This window comes from Amblyomma mixtum, chromosome 8 (assembly GCF_055824585.1).
Source record: "Amblyomma mixtum isolate Tamu chromosome 8, ASM5582458v1, whole genome shotgun sequence".
Classification (NCBI taxonomy): Eukaryota; Metazoa; Arthropoda; class Arachnida; order Ixodida; family Ixodidae; genus Amblyomma; species Amblyomma mixtum.
The window spans coordinates 38,289,922-38,295,921 of record NC_143019.1 but is presented as its reverse complement, the minus strand read 5'-3'; the positions used below and the strand labels follow the sequence as shown (position 1 = coordinate 38,295,921).

The window sequence follows — 6,000 nt, the reverse complement described above, 5'->3', positions numbered from 1 at the left end:
AGTTTATAAGAATGCTAGGAACGTGAAGATCGAGTTCTCGCGGTAAAAAGACGAGTTGAGATTACTCTTTAGTGCACTTTTAATGCCTCCCGCTTAAGCGATCGTCTGCTTCCTTTCGTTTGTACTCGGATCAGTGTTTTTTTGCATTGAAAAGCATATCGCTCACAGTTAAGCTTCATCTTAGGCCATGGCCTCTCCGATAGGCAAAAGGGATTTCCAGAAGCAAAGTCCGGTTCGACGTCAACGAACTCATGGATGACATCGGGTTGTCCTTCTACCGGGCTCGCCTCGCCGATGACCTCACCCAGAGCATTCAGCGCCTCCTCAGCACTGCCATCGCCTTCATGCCGTATCCAAACGTAAGTAGGCCCCTTATACTCATCGACTAGCCCTAGTAGACCCCCTGAAGACCGCCAGTGTCTGCACCTTTAAGAGACGCAGGACTCATGTATAGCATTTAAAAAAATCGAAACTGTTTTCACTGAGGTTAAGAAAAAAAGATCAGTGAAAACTATTTCTCACTCGTCACCGCACCGCTAGATTTTTTTTTCCCTAGCTTCATTAACACCAAAAATATCTTCGATTGAAAATTACATTCCTCTCTACATCTCATGGCCTAGCAGATGCAGACCGCCTCACATCGAGCTCCCTCTCATCTGCCCCAACTGGCTGGAATTTTTGCCTATCGCCCCAAAATATCTTCAACATCGTTCCCGGCAAGTTCGCAGCTTTCACCCAACACTAATACTTACGGAATCAGACCTTTTTTCACCACGGAGCGCTCTTTTGAAAGTATGAAGCAGCAGACGCCACGGTAAGCCTACCACCGACGCCGTGTCCGCCACGCCACAACCTATGCAGGTGATGGAACTCGCCGAAGACGGCGTTGAGCCGGTCACGTTTCCAGCCTCACCACAAGCCTTGCCTACTCCTGCATTGCTGCCCAAGATGACTCCACTTCAAGACGTTGATGACCCTACCCCATTCACCACGGTTATGCACGGCCGTAGAACCCGCAAGCTTCCCGAGCCACCCCGCCATCGACACACGCTCATCTCGATTGGCTTTCATCTCCCTGCCTCACTCATAGCTGCACCGGTGAGTCATATCTTCCACCTTATCACGACTGCCGCACACCTCACTGACCACGCACGCACCGAAATTACTGTCCACACCCGTTTGGACCAAAGGCTTATAATTCTTCGGACTAACTCCAACGACACTGCGAAACGCCTTCTCGGCGTTTCATCAGTCTCCAGCGTCTCAGCGGTCTTCGGCGGCTCATCGGGCCCAGGCGTCTCATCGGAAACCGGCGTCTCATCGCTTCCTAGTTCCACTACTCACCATCTAACCCCGTACGAACTCACCCCCGCAAACTCAGCCCGCGGAATATTCCGGATCGACCGCAGCGGGCTCACCCACTCCCAACTCCTGGCTGGCATCTCTTCCCGGACCCACACTATTATCGGTGTACGAATGATGGGATCCACAAACACTGTCCTGGTTACGTTTGAAGGCCGCACCGTCCCACGAACTATCTACTTCGAACAAATAGCGTACCGCTGCTACCCACACCGTCCCCGGGCATTGTGCTGCCTTCGCTGCCTTCAGTATGGGCACAGACAGTTCCAATGCCCTTCCACCCAAGCCCTCTGTCCGACCTGTACGACCACCCTTGTCCACCCGAACGCTACCCATCCCTGTTCGCCCTGGTGCTTGCACTGCCAAAAGGACCACGTTACCTTCGCCGACACCTGCCCGGTCCGCAAGCAGCAGGATCAAGCCCGAGCACAGCCCTCTACAAAGGCGAAACCCCGTGACCCACCACCAAGCCATCTGTCGGGCAACAGCCCTGAAACCCCCGCAACCACTCCAAACCACTCCCCTGGCAGGCATCTTCCCTTCACCATTCACACTGCCACCACCAAGACCTATGCAGATATCCTGCAAGAACCTCCACGGCCACCAGCACAATGCTCCCTGACGCCCAACACTGCCGCACCAAGCCGACTCCAAGAACCTACTTCCACCCGGAGCCCATCCTCCAGTACGGATGCCGCCAGTGTCCTGAGCCAAGAACCACCAGCCTCGCGACAGCATTCAGGTGGGCCACTTCCCACTCCCTCAACTCCCCAACCCGCACCAGCACACTCCGTTACCCCCCCCCCCCCCCCCCACAACAACCCGATATACCCGAAACCCTAGCCCAGCTTCAACTTGACATGCAGGCCCTTGAGACACGCATGAACCACCTCGCCTCCCTCTTTGACACCATACCACAACGCCAAGAGGCCCTGGAACAACAAATACAGGCACAGACACTGCAGATAACTCAACTCACAGCTCTAGTCACTACACTCTCCAACGCCGCCGCCAAGCAGGCGGAATTCATAGAACAAATTCAGCACACACTTACAGCCCTCTCCTCTCCATCTGACTCCCCACTCCTTAAAAAGAAAAAGCCCTGTGGCCGTCCTCAAAGCCCCCACCCAGATGACATATCAGACTATGACCCGCCCCCAATTCCATAGCTTTCTCCAGTGGAACTGCCGATGCATCCGCACGGCACGTACGCCCCTTTTCACAGCATCTCCTCACCCTTCCACACCCCCCCTCTGGTCTCCTACTCCAGGAAACCAGAGGCGAACGCACCCTCCCGGGATACAAAGCGATTCATGCGAGTTCTACGGATCGAACACCGCTGGTCTCAACATATATCCGAAGAGACCTCAAATTCTCAGTCCTCCAAATTCCTGATATACTCGCATAGCATCTAGTTGCCGTCGAGCTCTTCCTTGCACCTACATCCCCTCCCACCATTCTCGTTAACTTCTACAACCCCCCCAAACAGCATTCCCTTCTACCCCACCTTTTCGACTTCCTCCAAGCCATCACTTCCCTGCTCCTTGTGGCAGGCGACTTCAACGCACCACACACACAGTGGGGCTACACAACCACACAAAAAGCAGGGCGTTTGCTCCACGATCATATATACTCTCAACACTACTCTTTGCTGAATGACTTTTTACGCCCCACTAGACAGGGTTCCTCCTATCACAGAGACACCACACCCGACCTGAACTTCGCTCTATGCATACCACATGTTACTTGGCACAATACTGACACATACCTACTTAGCGACCATTCCATCCTTGTCATCAACATACCCACACAACACAACACCCCCGACGCAGAGCGAAGGTGCGACACACTTCGTGGTCAGACTTTCGCCGGTTCTTACCCCCACCCCCATCTAACCCCTCCGACTACGCTTCATGGGTCGATGATTTCAGAAACACCCAGTCACGGGCAACACGTGAAATTTCTAATCCTACTCCCCGTGACAACCCTGATCCTCACCTTCTACGATTGTGGGAGCGGAGAAAACGTCTCCAACGCACATTTGCTACACAACCACACAACACACAGCTCCGCGACAGAATACAATCAATCCGCAACGACATTATCTCCCACTGCAAGACACTCGACACCGAACACTGGACACGAACATGCGACCGCTTAGACGGAACTTTACATCAAAAATCATCCTGGTACCTTCTCCGCTCCCTTCTCGGACCTCAACCTCATCCCACACCCACTTTTGAACGCCTCTTCGCCTCCCATACTCCAACAGAGGTTTTCACTGACCTCCAAAAACTTTATTTCCCACCCTCACAATCCTCTTTAAACTCACCATATCATGGTCCAGCCCTTCTCGCACTAGACATCCCCTTCACGCACACAGAACTTGACACAGCACTCGCACGCTGTAACACACACTCTGCCCCCGGTGCAGACAAAATCACATACAAAACTCTCAAGAACCTTCCCCCCGAAGCCAACAAATTTCTTCTTAATGTCATCAACGACGCCTGGACCTCTGGCACCCTGCCAGTGGACTGGACATCGTCCCTGGTCTCATTCATACCGAAACCCAATAAACCCTCCAGCATCAATAACCTCCGTCCTATTTCTCTTACCTCCTGCGCAGGCAAGCTCATTGAGCACATGGTGCTTGCCCGCCTCACTTCCCATCTTCAAGCCACCGACTATCTCCCCCACACCCTCATTGGATTTCGCCGAGCACTATCCACCCAAGACCTTTTCCTTCTCCTTCAACACACTTTAACTCAAATGCCTCAGACACTGCGCAGGTCAAAGCCTTAGTAACTGTTGACATACGCAAGGCTTTCGACTACATATCACACGACCACATCCTCACCATACTAGCTGATACGCAGTGCGGACACAGCATGCACAATTACATAAGAGCTTTCCTCTCCCACCGCTCTGCCCGTATTCGCTGCCTCAACAAACTGTCTAACCTAATCCCACTCACTCGTGGCACTCCACAAGGTGCCGTCCTCTCTCCCATCCTCTTTAACCTAGGCATGGTCCCACTCGCCCGGGCCTTAGCCGATATTCCCAACCTTCATTTCGTCTTCTATGCAGACGATCTCACCTTATGGGTCACCGCTGGCTCACCGGGAGAGGTCCAAACCACACTCAAACATGCACTTAACACCATTTCCTCACACCTCACCCAAGCGGGCCTGCAACCCGCTCCGGAGAAATCAGAACTTTTACTCATAACACGCAGTAAATATCAACGGATGATGAACCCCTCCATCTCCCTCACCCTTGCCGGACAGCGCATCCCCCGCGTCGAATCTTGTCGCATCCTGGGTATGCCACTCAACTCCAACACTTTCACCTCTACCATCAATCAGTCCATACGCACATGCCGCTCAGTAACACACTTACTGCGCCGCGTAGATTTAAAACATGCCGGCCTCTCCGAGACACACGCCAGCAGCCTTGCTCAAGCGCTGGCTCTGAACAAATTCCTGTACTACATACCTTACTGCCCACTTACAAGTACACAACAAGACAAACTAACCCGGGCCCTCAATACACTATATAAAGCAACACTAGGACTCCCCCCTCAGGCTTCTACAGACACCCTGTACAGAACAGGCCTCTTCCACCCTATTCAAGCCCTCCTTAACCTGCACCGGGAGAGACAAATCATCCGCCTGTCCAGTACACCAGCTGGCCGGTGGATACTTTCCCAGACTCCCTACACACCCATCTCTTTCCCAGACCCACCGCAGTCTCCGATCTATCCCCCTAACCTCCGCCTCGCACCCATTCCACGCAACATGTCCGCACACACACACGCAGGCCGCCGCCAAGCATACGCATACAACCACAAGCCACCTTTGGACGCTGCGGCGGTGGCCTACACAGACGCCTGTCTCACGGAAACCGCGGGCTCCACAGCAGCCTTCTTCCTCCACCCTTCCCTCTCTACAATCAGCACTCACACAACCGGTCCATACACCTCCCCACCCTCCACGCTCGCCCTAGAAATACACGGGATCGCCGATGCCATCACACACTTTGCCACCCTACCCCCCGCCCCCCAATACGTTGTCTATACAGACTCGCAGGCAGCTCTGCGTGCCTTCCATGAAAGAGCCCTCCCTTTCCCTACTCGATCGGCCTTAGATGCCGCCCTCTTAGCATTAAGTCCACGACCGGTGACCCTTCGGTGGATCCCTGGTCACATGGGCATCCCCGGCAATGAGCTGGCTCACCAGCTTGCCTGCGAAACTATACACCGGGCGCCGGGGATCCCATGGACGAGCCCACCGACGGAGCAGGCGGTCAGGGCTTACAAACGCACTGTCGACGAATACTACGCGCAGCAAAAATTGGATTTAGCTGATTTACCACCACCGCACCCATCCTTATCGATCCGTGAAGCTCGCATTCTTCGCCGAATACAGTTTAATCTCCTACATACACCAGCCAAACTTTACCTATACCGGTACACTTCCACACCTCAGTGCCCTAACTGTCCACACACATATGCAGACATAGAACACTGCCTTACACAGTGCCACGCAGCCTTCCAGTCCCCCGCCTATCCTTTCCCCCCACCCCCACCGTGGCCCATCTGGCTCGCCTCCCTGGATCTGAGACTGCAACGTGCCC

General features: G+C 53.9%; 1 pseudogene; it reads left to right on the top strand.

The window, feature by feature from the left end:
• Positions 1-236: 236 nt before the first annotated feature.
• LOC149332132 (phospholipid-transporting ATPase ABCA3-like) overlaps positions 237-6,000 on the top strand; it is a 29,739-nt pseudogene continuing 23,975 nt past the window's right edge.